The sequence below is a fragment of the Bufo gargarizans genome, chromosome 7 (genome assembly GCF_014858855.1).
Source record: "Bufo gargarizans isolate SCDJY-AF-19 chromosome 7, ASM1485885v1, whole genome shotgun sequence".
NCBI classification, from domain to species: domain Eukaryota; kingdom Metazoa; phylum Chordata; class Amphibia; order Anura; family Bufonidae; genus Bufo; species Bufo gargarizans.
In genome coordinates this window covers 35628582-35643546 of record NC_058086.1, presented here as the reverse complement: position 1 = coordinate 35643546, position 14965 = coordinate 35628582, and the positions used below count along the sequence as shown (strand labels likewise).

The 14965-nt window shown below is 40.3% G+C and overlaps 1 long non-coding RNA gene across 1 annotated transcript; it reads right to left on the bottom strand.

Annotated features, from left to right (window-relative positions):
- Positions 1 to 306: 306 nt before the first annotated feature.
- Positions 307 to 14730, bottom strand: LOC122943049. Its single transcript, XR_006390816.1, has 3 exons — positions 14630 to 14730; positions 1188 to 1264; positions 307 to 1056 (listed from the first exon to the last, which is right to left on the bottom strand). It is a non-coding gene; the product is annotated as an uncharacterized LOC122943049 (long non-coding RNA).
- Between the last annotated feature and the right edge of the window lie 235 nt (positions 14731 to 14965).

The window sequence follows — 14965 nt, the reverse complement described above, 5'->3', positions numbered from 1 at the left end:
TCTCTGTGATTTCTCTTTCATTATTTGACTTGCATAGTTCTTTAGAAAAGCACTCGAGTCTACAATTACATGTTGTGCAAGCACTTGACAAGGAATAGTTAATTGTCCATTTGATGAATATTGTAACAATTCATTTGCAGCTACTTATTAAAGTGTTAAATCTGCTCTTCCACATAACCCACTAGCTACAAAAATGTTAATTACCCCACTACAAATAGTAGCTGTAAAATTATTAATTAGCTCATTGGTAGCAGAAAATAGTAATTAGCCTTAAACTGCGAGATTCTGGAGACATGAATTGTGGAAATTGGGACTATGCTGCTCTACTTATTAACCAGGCTCTCTTTAATGAATATTTCAGGCGTCAGCAGTGATGATGTTCTAAAATAAGCCGCTCTTTGGTCTCCAGATCCAATGGATGTCACTCAAGTCTGGTCACAAATAAACCTCGTCATGATGACTTGTTTTCAGGGTTGACGACTGGCAGTTGAGCTACAGAAACATGTCAGCAATAAAAAAGATGTCAACGTCTACCATAAAAACTTTGGCATACGCTAGACAGTTACTCGACCATATTGAGTTATGTGTGATGAGTGTCTTGATGGTCTTGTCTTGCATTTTACAACAGTGAAATTCCAATAATGTGGAACTGGGGTAGAACATTGGGGAATTCTATGGCTCTTACGTATGGTACTAATATTGTTCTTTACTGGATTATGAGATGGAAAGAAGATCATGAAATTAATGACAGCAGCAGGAGAGGAATATAATGATCTTGCAGGAAGCAGTGACCTATACATTTCATACAATTTATAGATTTGATTTATTCACTGTTGCTCACAAATTGCCAACATATTCTGCAGTACTGTACAATGATTTCCATCGTTCATATATGTTTCTGTCCCTAATGAGGCTCACAATCTCAGACAAGTGCTCTATCTCAGGCACAAACACTGGGACCAATGTAATTGAAGCCCATCCTATCAGTATTTATCAGGGGTATAGAGGTAGCAGCTGTACACAGGTCCTGATGCCTGAGCGGGACCAGAGGTCTTTCTGCAACATAAGAAGACAAGTGCATTATAAATGGAACATGTTAAAGATGAGAGAATTTTTTTCAAATTAGTTTCGGGTCAAATTCATCCAAATCAACATTACGATTCGATGTGGGTAGGGATCAATTATACCTGAATGAAAAGTACTGTAAATGCCTGGAAAAGTCTTTCTTTCTCTCTCCCTCTCAAACTTACTCCTCAGAAAGATCCTGAAAAATCAAGATCAAGATTATGATGAAGCAGAACTGTTTGAAAAATTGAATCTTGATTCTTAAGAAACAATTTGCTCATCTGTAGTACATGATTGGCCACGTTATATAATTTTGCCCTGTGAGCCAGGAGCTTCAAGTTGGACCACTCGAGAACATGCATGTAGATATTGCCCTAGGGTGGAATAAAACCCAGGTCCCCTGTGCTGCAACATAACGGTGTCAACCACTGAGCCACCATTCCCACGTTGTTATGCTAATGAAGACCTGGCTGCATGTAGTTAAGGAAGTCCAAAGTTGGCCATTCCCATGAGATTCGGAGAGTTGGATTAAAGACTCTATATTCAACTGTACTTTGGCCAATGGTATCTTTAAAAAAAACAAGCAGAAAAAGATTTTTAGCCTCTACAGGGGCAACAATAGAAAACACAACACTTCTAAGGGTACGACCACATGGTCAGGTTTTCTGATGCAGTTTTGGAATTCAAATAAAGAGAAGTTTGTGTCTGTCCTTTATAATTTCTCTCCTTTTATGATCCACTCCTGACCTTGGATTTCAAAATTGCATGCAGAAACCTGACCATGTGGCCATACCCTTATACTGGCATTTGGGCTGATTGTTGACAGAAAACTACAACTACCAATTTTTACCGATTGTATGTTGCAAAAGATGTGATGTTTCCTTGGATGCATCACGTATGGCCACTTATTCTATGTAATAACCATTCTATTAAAATGATTGAATGTTTTGTTTTGCTTTTCTCTGGAGTTTTTGCCTCTAAATGGTTGTGAATGTGTGTAACGCTAGTCCTAAGCAACAGCTCAATATCTCCTTAGGGCAACACAATCAGGTTTTTGCATGCAGTTTTGGAAGCCAAAATCAGAAGTGGGTCATAAAAGGAGAGAAAGTGTACAGGGCGGATATGACTTCTTTTTCCACTCTTTTTTTTTCCACTCCTGGTTTTGGCTTCCAAAACTGCGCCGGAAAACCTGACCATGTTGCTGTACGCTTAGCGACTAACCAGAAAATACCCATGCTATAGGAAAATGCTTGTATATCTAACAGCTATTGCACCCAAGTCAACCACAACTAATTCACTGAAGTCCATGTCTGAGCATGACATGGAAAGGGGAGCCTATGTCTATAGCAAAAGAATGGTGGCATGCCTCTTTCTCCAAACATCTTTCATCGTTGGAGAATTGGGAGGCCCCTATACTCACTACATAGTCAACAGATCCTGCAAAAATAATGTATAGCCAGCTTTAAACTGGGGAATTTATCATTGTAGGTGTATTTAACGTTAGTTTTTAGATTGGAGTTTCTGCTGTATACACCTGCACCAAATTTATGAATATGGCACACAATAGTAATACATTTGGAGCAAGTGCAATGTGACTATTTCAATGAAAGCATGCCTGGGGGATATCTGACAAGGAGTTGCAATTTTTTTGTAACTTTTTAAAAAGTTGCACTGGTTTCCAAAGAAGTGATCTTCTCTGAAATCCAGATCATCCTTTCACTCCATTTCTGAAAGTTGCACAGGAAGGCGCCACTCTCAAAATGTCACAAAATGTAGCTCAAATTCCCACATGAGACAGCACTTGCAAACTTTCCACACCAAAAATCATGCCAGATTTGATAAATGTCCACTTAGATTTTTAAAATGTTTTCATTCTGTTTCCGTCAACATGACAAGTGATGAAAACATTGAGGCAGCATGTCACATTATATCAGTGCTTCTCAAATAGTGGGGCGCGCCCCCCAGGGGGGGCGCCAGGCTCCGTAAAGGGGGGCTCGTTCAGGGCCGGCCTTTGGGGTGTGCGGACTGGGCGCCGCGCGGCCGAAAGCTCGCAGTGTAATATACGGCAGGGAGATGAGCGCTTCCATTGTGGAAGCGCTCATCTCCCTTCCTCTGATCAGAGGCCGGCGCAGGTGCTGGACGCGATGTACGGAGCGGGGGCCGGGGGAGGGACTGGGAGGAGGAGCTGGGGGCCGGCAAAAGCGATGGGGCGGTGCAGTCACTGTACTATAGCCCCGCCCCACCGCTCCCTCCGGTATACTAATATAAAATGTATTATTGAATTAAAAGTTATTAAACATGCCCCCCTCACTCCTAATAGTACCGTATATCAGTGACATCACTGAGGGACGCGCCGGCATTATACAGAAGAAATTCAGATATACGGTACTATTAGGAGTGAGGGGGGCATGTTTAATAACTTTAAACGGCGGCGGCGGGCACACGGAATCTGTGGATGGCACAGTTAAGGGGTTGGGGTCTGTGAATGGCACTGTTATGGGCTGGGGGGCACTGTGGATGGCAAAGTGTCCGTCATTCACAGATCCCACCACACTATTTACAGTCGCGCGGGGGGCGCGAAATGTTTTCTTCTTCCTAGGGGGGGCATGACAGAAAATAATTGAGAAGCACTGCATTATATATAATATTAACTATCACTATAAAGATATGTTGAAATAAATCTTTTAAAACAATGAAAATGTTAAAATTTTTGCTTTAAGAAAGTCATATTAATAGCACCCAGCTTAACACATATGAGTTATTTCCTTGCAAGATGGATGCCGGGGACATGTAACAAGATCAATCCACTGATTTCGGCTCCATAGAACTTATATCCTCCTGGAATACTGAGGAATTCAAATAATGAGTTTTGCATTTTTAGGAAAGCCAGTTCCAAATAAAGAACTTATAGATAATTGAGTGTTCTATGCATACAGGATACATAGGAATTCATTTTCCCCTCTTCTTCACTGACACATCTCTCCCTTGCTTGCAATCTTTCTTCTATTCTCTTCCAGTCTATCTGAATGCATGACAGTTATTTTTATTACGCACAGTAGCAATCGTATAAGCAAAACACATGAATTATAGATGAAACTAATCGAAAAAACATATAGTGCATGGTAAACAAAAATCTATTGTTATATAATTACTATGCCAAATGCATTTCATTAGATTAAGCTGTGTTGAAAATACATTTCAATATCCATTTCATTATTTTATTAAGAGCATCAAAATAAGGGGTGACGGGTGGTCAGGCTTCTGGGAGTCAAGAAATTACATTTTAATTGTGTTGGGTGCCGGTATTAAAAAGAACAGGAGGAAGAAGTAAAAAAAAAAGTGGAAGGAAAAGAAGATGAAGAAAAAGAAAAGGAAGAAGAAGAAAGACAAAAAAGTTGATTAGAAGAAGTAGAAAGGGAAGACAGGAAGGGCATCAACTGGAGAAGGAAAACGATTGTGAGAAGAAGGTGAAGAAGAAAAGGAAGAAGAAAGCCAAGGAATTGAGAATAATAAAAAGTAAAAGGGATGGAGGAGGTGTAGACATATCACTGGTGTAGATTACCACAATAAAAAAAGAATCCAAGGTTCCCTTGGCTCAGAATTACCGAGGCTTGACTAGAGAGTCATAGAAATTAAGGACTATGATGAACCCCACAGTTTTGATAAATCAGGTTCTACTATTCTTACACAAGGGCACTCAACTGTGTATGTCCTCCCTAGGAAAGAGGACGGGGCCCACGTGGAGATTCACACCCTCTGTGGAGACACTTTGTCGGCGCAACTAAACAACCTGGCATATAAGGTCATCCTAAAAAGGTCATCCTAAAAAATATAAGTTCAAATCCTTATCTGTCTGGTCGTTTAGTTGCGCCAATAAACTGTCTGCACAGAGGGTGTGGATCTCCACATGGGCCCTGTCCTTTCCAACATTATTACTTACCTCCCAGGGGCTGGCAACCCATTCTAGTGAGGCTTAGACAACACTGGCAGCACCGACCTCCAACTATCACCTATGTACAGTAGGGTTGTGCCTACGTTTGCACAACCATTTAAGGTGAGCCTAATCATCCTAAATAACCTTGTTTGTATCATATATATATATCACCCTATGAGTGCCTCTCCCATCCTTGTTGCCCATTTTCGCTAGCAGCAACATAGATGAGATTTCAGCAAATCTTATCTGCACTCTGCATAAGAAATCTGTAGCATATATTGACTTGTGCTCAGGCTTAAACTGGTCCGCAGGGAAACAGGTGAATCCAACGGTGGTCCCTGAGCAAGTTGGGACCCTAGTCCCCCACCCCCTGCTGAAGTGGTACAGTAGAGTGCACTACATAGAGATAGGCAACATACAACAATCTATGTTCATATAAAAAGCTGAAGTTGCTTTGGGCACCTGTCCCAAATTTCTGAAGACGACGCTGGGTTTTATTAGATTTGGCCCAAGTGTGATGTGGCTTTGCCACTGTCAATGAAAGTACACCATGGGGTTGTCTGGTGAGGAGATAAGACTTTTTGCAACTTTTTTAAAAGTGGCACATCATAAATGAGACATAAAAGTGCTCTAATCTGTAGTCCCAACTAACTTTTCACTTCTCTACTTAAAGTGGTGAAGCTCATCAAAAGTCACGAAATTTCATCAGAAGCTGCAAAAAAATTCACAAAATGTTGCAGGCGACATCACTTGTGACATTTTTATGCCACAAAACTGTCACACAGATTTAATAAATGTACCCCGTTTGAATAGGATAAGGGATATGTGTCTGATCTGCAGGGGCTCAATTATTAAATTGCCCCATTGTATAGGTAAAGGGGAAAAAAATGCAAAAGAAGTAAGCAAAGGATTTTATGGGGCAGAATTACATTTTAATAGGGCTGTGTCATGAAAATGTATGTATATTTTTCAAATCAGCACCTGGATTTGAATACTTTTTTAATTGCATGCAATAAAAATTTTGTATAGCCACTGAACTATCCTTTAAAAGGTATTTGTACAGCGCCATCTGCTGTTTGTTCTTTTACATATGTCTCTGTCTACCTCATTGTGGTGGTTGAACATGCTCAGTTTAAATTCAACTGCCACCTACACTATCTTCTGTTAGATACTGTGTCAGTTACAGGGAAAGGACTACAACAGGAATAACATGCCTCCTGAGAAAAGACACATCCCCTAAGCTGCCAACCTGAAATAAATCAGAACAAATGGAAAATATGGTAAATTATGGTTAGGCAACTGAAAACTTTGTGGTCATAAACAAGGGCTGGATATTAGGTGATAAGTATAAAAACAACATGGTAGAGGTACTCATTCCACTAAGGAGACGATCTACAAGATAAACTCAAGGCACTTGCAGATTCCTCCTCCCTCGCCAAGATCGCCTATAGCAGTGATGGTGAACCTTTTAGAGACCGAGTGCCCAAACTGCAACCAAATACTCACTTATTTATCGCAAAGTGCCAACACGGCAATTTAACCTGAATACCAATATAGTATATCATCCATGTACTTTATCATTTAGCTATAATAGCTTAATATCCTACATTCAGTGCGCTGCCTGTGCTGTTCATAGTGCGTCCTGTGCTGATGAATGGCAGGAAAAGTCTAAAGCATATTGGTACGCCATAGACTTTTTACAATGCGCGGGTGCCCACAGAGAGGGCTCTGAGTGCCGCCTCTGGCACCCGTGCCATAGGTTCGCCATCACTGGCCTATAGTTTTTATGGAACAGATAAAGTCCCAGATACTCAGGAGGGCTCACATAAACATCAGTTGCCTTTATTGGAATCAGCAAGCTTGACGCGTTTCGGGGAGTAATATGGTCCCCTTCCTCAGGAGCATATAATAAATACAAGTACAAGACTGTGCTTGTACTAAGACACATTGATGGCAACAGACTTTACTGCATGTGGAAAGGGTTGATTGCCTCTGGCACCTGTCACACTTCTGAGACGAACTAGCCATCCAGTTCTCCGCCCCACAGGCTGGACATTACAGACAGTGTTAATGAGAACAGAACTGAATGCCTTCAATTATTTAGGAAGCTGGCAAAGTTTATCTAAAGAGAGAGCCTCAGGGAGGACTACTACTACCATCTTATCCACTGCCTATATACAGCGTTTGGGAAAAGCCTGCTGTATGATATCCCTCAGAACTGTGCCTACTGCATATACTTGTACTATACCTCCCATTATCTACACAGTAAAGAAAAGCTTTATTTATTGCAACCAAATGGGTCTGGTCATTGACTCCACCAGCCATTTGCTGGGCTTTTAGGAACCCAAAGTATCAGGGTGCGAGGGAATAACAGATGCACCCTTTGCACTAGGAGAAGGATTAGCCACATGAGGACTACAACCACCCTCTGTGACACTACCATCACTCCTATCCTATTCATTGCCCTACCAACGCGTTGGGGAACTGCAAGGATACTTCTTGTGCAAAGGGTACAACATTAATTACCAGGGTGTTTTAGCCTTTAAAACCCATCCGATATGGTATCTGGCTTTTTCTCAAAAAAAGGGTTAGAAATGACCTTTGGAGGACATGATGCAGGGGCTTTACCATAAACTTATTGGTCCCACTGCAAAATTTGTAACAGAGCACACAGATATGAAGTGATTTTAACAGCAAGACTCTCTCATATGGGACACAGGCAATTTTTGGGTAACTGTAGACTCAAAGCCTAGGTAGGACATCAACTCCCACACCCCTATATTTTTACCCCTAGCTTGATACTTTTTTCATTCCTTTTTTACACAACTTTTTCCCTGTAACTGAAGATTCAACAGCAACCCCAGTTCCAAGCCAAAAAACACAGGCCTGACAAGGTGACAATTGTCACAGTTAGAGCTTTGCTGAATCTCCATGAAGCCAGTTTTGGTGTAAACCACTCAAAAAGAAGTCTTATGACTTTTTTTGTGGCCAACCAATTTTTAAAAGTAAGAGAAAATAGCCTGTGGCCCACAAGAATTTGAGCTGAAATTTTATGAAGAAGCATATGCATCTTTTAAAGTTATGGGTAGATCACCACATTTTTCACTTTTTCTTGACTGGTGAAAGATATGCCTGTAAGGACTTACGGTAATATGTTATATATAAGAACGTCTAAAACTACTTAGTTCTAAAACTAGACATACATGGTAAAATTAACCATACCTGACCCAACTATTTCTCAGTCTGGCGCATTTTTTACATGTTCACAAAATGAACAGTCTTGGAAAAATCCCGCAGAGAGCTCAGGGGTTAATCTCTTCCTAGTCCTCTGTATTTTTTTGGCTGGGGAATGGTTGAGGGGAGGAGATTAGCCAATGAGATGGAGCTTATTGATTTTTTTGGTCCTACTGCAGAGAGGGCACAGCAGGTAGGCTTCTGCTTCAGCTAGTTGTTTTGTAGTGAGAAATGGGACAGTAAGGAGGAGGACTTAGGAGGTGACAAGTCTCCTGGGACACACAGAGAAAAATTTTATACATTATATTTCTCTTTTTTTTGGTTGTAAAATAGGTTAAAACAGAATAATAAAATCAATGGAAAAGAGAAAATGTGGGGAGGAAGAGCTGGAATATTTTTTTATGCATGTTCTAAGTAAAAAGTTTACAACCTCTTAAATTTACTCCTATTTTGTAAAGCACTTTCTCTATTGGGAGAGATTTTCCAGGGGGAGTTAGTCGTCTGCCTACAGTTATCTCATCCAAGGAAAATTTATTAGAACAGAATGCAATGCAAAAGAGCACAGGGTATCGAGGAGCTTCTGTGCACTCTTTAACTACTCTGAGAAAAAACATTCCCACACTTACAGCTCAATTAAGGGGTCTTGAACTTACAATGACTCATTTTAAAGTCATGTAGATATGACCAGAGGTACTTCCTGTCCTCTGCCAAACACTTAATTATTAAATCTTCTGCCTAATGGAATTAACCTATGTATACATTTAGTTGCACAAGATTTCAGACTGATTAAAAAAGTTCATATGTTCTCCGGATAAGCAGTCATCTTTGATTAGTCTGCAACTATCTACCTATTCTTTCTTTCTTTTTCTTTCTTTCTTTCTTTCTTCCGTTTTGCATTCCGTCCTAGAATTCCGGGATTAAATAATGCCAATGCGAAAGTCATTAAGGCTGTAGAAAGTTTTCTTAACCTAATTCTGTTACTGATAATTTGCCTCCTTCGAGACAAAATGTTCTTTTGGATATAGGTACATTTACATATATTTTTTTACATTTTAAGGGAAACTAAAAAGTGTCATTTATTTTATATAAAGTTATTTTTACAAATTGTACAAGCAAATAATTACGCTAATAAATGTATTGTACATCTTGTTATGGTGATATGGACACTATTAATGTGTATGTTACGTATTGTACTGGTGACTTTGATGTTAATTAGTATAAAGGAACTTAAAAACAAGTCCTTTTCAAAACTGAACGGATCCAGCTTCCCCAACCTTCAGTGATCAGCCATGGGAAAGCCAATTCTGGCCATATATTTCTGCTGCAGCAGCCAGTATGATGGGAGGCACCAGCAAGCTGCAGTACTAGGCCAGGGTATTTAGTTATAGAATGAGGGCAGTGAACTGCCCCGCATGAAGGAAAGCCTACCTGCAGCTCTACCTCTAGGACCCAAGTCAGCCTGATCTTTTTGATCATCACCTAAATCTCCATACTAACAGCCAGTGGCATCACTAACATCAGAGGTACTCACCCTTAGTTTTTTACCCAGTGCCCCAGGAGTTTTGGCATCAGGAATATCCACTTTCTGCTGTGTCCTCCTTCTCTACCGGTGCCCCATAGTACCCCAGGTAATTATCAACAACCATACTATCAACCAGGGTCGGACTGTCCCACCAAAGTACCAGAAGATCCTCCGGTGGGCCCAAGCTCTGATATCATAATGGGCCCCAAACATCCAGGAGGAAATAAAATGTCTACCTTTGGAGCCAATCACTTGCCACTGGGGTCTATTTCTTTGATTCAAAACCCATTCAAATTTTTGATTATATGTGGTTAGGACCTTGAGAATAATCTCTTTTGGTAGGTCCCAGAAACCCCAGTCCAACCCTGGTATCCACCTCAGAAATAGAAGTTTGTCCGATCATTACCACCACTTGGGTAGCCCGGGTGGTGCTGCCCTTCTATGCCAGGAATACTGGCATAAGTCTTATGCCTGCAAAAGCAAAAGTACCAGACGTCGGTCCAAATGTGACAACCACTGGACTTATGTGAAGAGTCAGGAAGAGGTTACCCTCCCACAATGCATTTGTTCTATTGCAAACGTCTTTTGCGCATAGGAGAGATGCCGTGAGCTTGTTGGGTCTGCTCATTTTGTTGGACTATGAGCATTTCCGTCAGCAATCTGCTTTTTCCTATATTTCCAGGGACATAATGAAGATAATTAATCTGAATCGCAGTGCTGTAGGAAATGTGTGTTTGTTGTATACATAGGGATGCATTTAATCCCTTTACTGTAATGCATTTTGTATAGTGTTCACATCTGTGACCTTCTCACCCCCTTTCAACTCCCCCGTCGGCCACTGAAGAATTACATTTCAGCACATCCATCAAGTAGAATAATTGTGGAGTAGGGAAACACGATTAGATGCATCGGTCACACAAGGGGCCACCTCTACTTGCACCTGCAAAGGAATTATATTGTATACATTCCAACCGAAAGGCGCAAAATGCTGCGAAAAGTACATTACAAATGGCTGTAGGGCTTCATCATAACGGATTTCTACAAAGTAATATACTGCAAAAAAAAAGAGCAAAAGCTGACTTCAAACCATAGGGTTCAGCATTTTTATTCTTCTGTAACAAGCAATTATATCCAGAGCAATAGAGAGAAGGGTGGACTATGGGATTTTACTCATTTAGTTGTCAAAGGCGCTGTGATCTAAGGACAGTAGGTGTGAATAAATACAGCGAGGTCGAGCGGACATTCACAGCATATTGTGCCAACGCAATCCATATCACTGTGCACAAGATACATGTATTCAAGTCGGTCCCGTGCAGGTTATACATACACTGCAAGAGAGTCTTGGCCAACGGACGCCTCCTCCATAGGCAGGCATGGATGGAGTTGCTGACTGAGCATGCATGTGGACTATATTTTGAAAGGGAGAGTGCAATAAGTCAAAGCAAAGTCCTCAATCATCCTGTCCCTGAACGGCAGGTTTCAGATGACAATTGGCTTTAGTGTCCTGTGGGGCTGGTAATCGATTTTGTCTTTTTTTTTAGACAGGTGCTCATAGTACAGTAAGATCTATATACTGTATACTCAGTGCAGAATGTAAGAAGAGATTAGAATATTTTGTAAAAGGATTGTTCTAATCTAAATCTATCTATATCTGTCTATGTATCTATATTGTCTATCTACCTTATCCATCTGTGAGTCTAATTCATAATCTAGCTATCTATGATATATTTCATCTCTCTCATATCTATCAGTCCATCTATCTATCTATCTATCTATCTATCTATCTATCTATCTATCTTTGAACCTACCTATCTACCTAACTAATCCTATCTAATCTGTCTATCTATCCATCATCAATCAAATAGTCCAGGCATGGCCAACCTGAGGCTCTCCAGCTGTTGTAAAACTACAATTCCCACCATGCCCTGCTGTAGGCTGATAGCTGTTGGCAGTCTGGTAATGCTGAGAGTTGTAGTTTTGCAACATCTGGAGAGCCTCAGGTTGGCCATCCATGAAATAGTCTATTATCTATCTACAGTCGTGGCCAAAAGTTTTGAGAATTACATAAATATTGGAAATTGGAAAAGTTGCTGCTTAAGTTTTTATAACAGCAATTTGCAAATACTCCAGAATGTTATGAAGAGTGATCAGATGAATTGCATAGTCCTGCATTTCATTGCTGTCATTAAAAGACCTGCTGAGATCATTTCAGTATTCGTCTTGTTAACTCAGGTGAGAATGTTGACGAGCACAAGGCTGGAGATAATTATGTCAGGCTGATTGGGGTAAAATGGCAGACTTGACCTGTTAAAAGGAGGGTGATGCTTGAAATTATTGTTCTTCCATTGTTAACCATGGTGACCTGCAAAGAAACGCATGCAGCCATCATTGTGTTGCATAAAAATGGCTTCACAGGCAAGGATATTGTGGCTACTAAGATTGCACCTCAATCAACAATTTATAGGATCATCAAGAACTTCAAGGAAAGAGGTTCAATTCTTTTTAAGAAGGCTTCAGGGCGTCCAAGAAAGTCCAGCAAGCACCAGGATCGTCTCCTAAAGAGGATTCAGCTATGGGATCGGAGTGCCACCAGTGCAGAGCTTGCTCAGGAATGGCAGCAGACAGGTGTGAGCGCATCTGCACGCACAGTGAGGCGAAGACTTTTGGAAGATGGCCTGGTGTCAAGAAGGGCAGCAAAGAAGCCACTTCTCTCCAAAAAAAACATCAGGGACAGATTGATCTTCTGCAGAAAATATGGTGAATGGACTGCTGAGGACTGGGGCAAAGTCATATTCTTTGATGAAGCCTCTTTACGATTGTTTGGGGCATCAGGAAAAAGGCTTGTCCGGAGAAGAAAAGGTGAGCGCTACCATCAGTCCTGTGTCATGCCAACAGTAAAGCATCCTGAGACCATTCATGTGTGGGGTTGCTTCTCATCCAAGGGAGTGGGCTCACTCACAATTTTGCCCAAAAACACAGTCATGAATAAAGAATGGCACCAAAACACCCTCCAACAGCAACTTCTTCCAACAATCCAACAACAGTTTGGTGAAGAACAATGCATTTTCCAGCACGATGGAGCACCGTGCCATAAGGCAAAAGTGATAACTAAGTGGCTCGGGGACCAAAACGTTGACATTTTGGGTCCATGGCCTGGAAGCTCCACAGATCTTAATCCCATTGAGAACTTGTGGTCAATCCTCAAGAGGCGGGTGGACAAACAAAAACCCACTAATTCTGACAAACTCCAAGAAGTGATTATGAAAGAATGGGTTGCTATCAGTCAGGAATTGGCCCAGAAGTTGATTAAGAGCATGCGCAGTCGGATTGCAGAGGTCCTAAAAAAGAAGGGCCAACACTGCAAATACTGACTCTTTGCATAAATGTCATGTAATTGTCGATAAAAGCCTCTGAAACGTATGAAGTGCGAGTAATTATATTTCACTACATCACAGAAACAACCTGAAACAAAGATCTAAAAGCAGTTTAGCAGCAAACTTTGTGAAAACTAATATTTGTGTCATTCTCAAAACTTTTGGCCATGACTGTAGATATCTATCCATCAATCTATCTATTATCTATTTATCATCTATCTATTTATCTATCTATCATCTATCTATCTATTATAGCTATCATCTATCTATTTATCTATCAATCTATCATCCATGCCTTGCTAAATCAATCTATCTATTTTTTAAACTACATCTGACTATTACAGTGGTTTTCTTATCTGAGACAATGGGGTCATATCGCTAGGCTATGCCCCCATTGTCTGATAGGAGCTATCGAGAAGGGAGCCAAAAAAGTTGTGGAGGGCGCACTGCGCATGCGCAGCCTCTATCCATTCATTTCTATGGGGCCGCTGAAAATAGTAGAGCGCTGGTTCGTTGTCGCTGTGGGACCTGCACCTATCAGACAATGGGGGCATATCCTAGTGATATGCCCCCATTGTTTCAGATGGGAGAACCCCCGTAATAGTCAGATTTTGTTTAAAAAAAATGGATAGGTTGATTTAGCCAGGCATGGATGATAGATAGATATTAGATAGATAGATATTAGATCTATAGATAGATGATACATAGATAATAGATAGATAGATAGATAGATAGATAGATAGATAACATTAAAAATTAGTTGATTGATCAATCAATGGATAAAGACTTTAATGATATGGGACAGTTGACCAATTCAGTGACTTGAATATATAAAATAGATGGATAGGTAGATAGGCACTTTAGATAGAATAGATTATATTGAAAATTATTTCATCAATATAAACTGACAGTGACCGATATATGATGATTATTTGATTAACTATATAAAATAGATGGATAGACAGATAGATGGTAGATAGATAGATAGATAGATAGATAGATGGTAGATAGATAGATAGATAGATAGATAGATGGTAGATAGATAGATGGTAGATAGATAATAGATAGATAGATAGATAGATAGATAGATAGATAGATAGATAGATAGATAATACTGTACAGTACAGTATAAAATAGAAAAATGTTGTATAAAGCTATTTTACGTCACAGAAGTAATCTCTCCAAAAGACTCGGATTTCGCTTTAATTCCTCAGATCTCATATGTCGCAGTGTAAACAGTTTGAACTACATATTTTACATTCTATGAAGAGCAGAGCCCACACTTTACCATCATGCGCTGATCTAATTAGGAGAAAAAGAAAATACACAGTAACGCGCCAGCATTGTGCCGAGATATGTTTTGTGTCATTGCATCTTCCAGAAATACAATAGACAAGATAATCCAGAGTTTCATGGAAAATCAATTACTCTTTAGCTGTACATTCCCAGTCAGTAGAGCTGTTATATTTTATATCTCAAATAATATGCACTTTTAGTTACCTAGGAAACCAGAACCTGAAGTTACGGCTACGGTGGGCCACGACACATGAATCAGCCACATTGTCCCTGCCCGCGCTGCCTCTGTGTCTTTACTGACTTTCACATAGACCTAATCTTCTTGATTTTTTCTTGGCCGTAAGACAACATTGCTTACAGATGGAGGAGAATGCCTCCTCTAAGGCTCTGACTTTATAATTGCTTTCCCAGGCCGGAATCTGCTCAGCGTTTTACGTACTCGCATCGTCAATTCACATATTTAGCTCAGAAACAGACCGCCTGTTACATATTGAGAACAACATCTGAGTGGAAAACACAGATTGTGTCATTTCTACCATC